Below are 1,640 nucleotides of genomic sequence, written 5' to 3'. Positions count from 1 at the left end.
GTAAAAATTCAGTCACACTTTTCTAGCTGATATATTTTGAATATTTAGCTCATTTTCTTCACATTTGAGGTGGAAATTAAATGGTGAATCTAAATGCGAAATCTAAATCTAAATGCTAAATCTAAATCCATTCATTATCTATACACCGCTTAATCCTCACTCATGGTCATGGGGGGCTGGAGTCTATCCCAGCTGACTGAGGGTGAAGGCAGGGGACACCCTGGACAGGTCACCAGTCTATCACAGGGCTACACTTAGAGACAGACAACCAAGCACACTCACATTCACACCTACGGACAATTTAGAATCACCAATCAACTTCAACATGTTTTTGGACTGTGTGGGAGGAAGCCGGAGAACCCGGAGAGAACCCACGCTGCACGGGGAGAACATGCAAACTCCACCAGAAAGATTCCGGTGCCCCCACCGGGACACGAACCAGCAACCTTCTTGCTGCAAGGCAACAGTGCTACCAACTGCACCACCCTGCAGCCTAAATCTAAATCTAAATGTTAAATCTAAATCTAAATGCTAAATCTAAATCTAAATGTTAAATGTAAATGTGTGGCCAAGTAAAAAGATAAATATTTAGATAATATGCAAATAGCCACCCCTCTCAGCGCGCACAGACCCGTCCACACATCTGATCGCACGTGCTGTGGATGTGGAGGTGAAGTGAAGGGAAGGACCAAAACATGGCCGGTTCTCTCCAATTAGGAGAGATTGAACGGACGGTTATGGCAGGTGTGTGTGCTGCACTCCAAGGTGCACTTCCGCCGGTACCGTCCACACCGTTAACGATAAGTTGCTTAGTTAAAACTTTAACTTTTCACTGTGTTCGTGGGAAAGCAACTGCTAGCTAACCGAGCTGCAAACAGATGCCTGTAAGGGACTAATATCTCGGATTTATTAGCTGTTTCAACACAATTTCAACGCATTTGATCAATATACTACAGAAAATGAATATTTTACACGTTTTTGTAAGAGTATGTCTTGGCATTTTCAAAATAAGGCCAACTACTTATGTAGATGACAGTTGATGTTATATGTAGCCCATATATGTATGTAGAACATCTATCGTCATATTTTGTACACATTAATACTCACATTTATGTCAAATGTATCAAGTTTAGGCCATTCAATTATTTCAAGCCCTGTGGAAAACCCCTATTTACGTTTTTTTTCTCCGGGTCTTGAATCTACCATGTAATCGTATCTTCACTGGCTATACAATGTGTCAGTCATCCCTAAGAATCGGCTGCAGTCGACTCAGACGTTTCATTTCGTTTGCATCAATGAAATCACAAGAATCTAAGCTTTCCAACGATGTGTCCTGTTAGTATGTTTCTCAGTTGATTGTAGTGTCCTCCTCACTCAATGGTCATTTATCACTTAAATATGGATTTTTAACAGGTTAAAATGTTTCCTCTTGTTTGAGGTCTCCACACCACAGGTTAACCCACAGGCACCTCCAGCTGTGTCCTCAGGCACTGCCACCTTTGCTACCACTGTCACATCACTGAGATCAGTAAGTGAAGTTGTGATGTAGCATTACAGTGTTTTGTTACCTTAAGTTAACTGAGCAACGTCAGCTCACTAAAGAAAACCCATCCAGTTTTTCATATTTACAGCTAGAGTTA

The sequence above is a fragment of the Stegastes partitus genome, unplaced genomic scaffold (assembly GCF_000690725.1).
Source record: "Stegastes partitus isolate 25-593 unplaced genomic scaffold, Stegastes_partitus-1.0.2 Scaffold238, whole genome shotgun sequence".
Classification (NCBI taxonomy): domain Eukaryota; kingdom Metazoa; phylum Chordata; class Actinopteri; family Pomacentridae; genus Stegastes; species Stegastes partitus.
Note: the sequence above shows the minus strand (reverse complement) of the source record.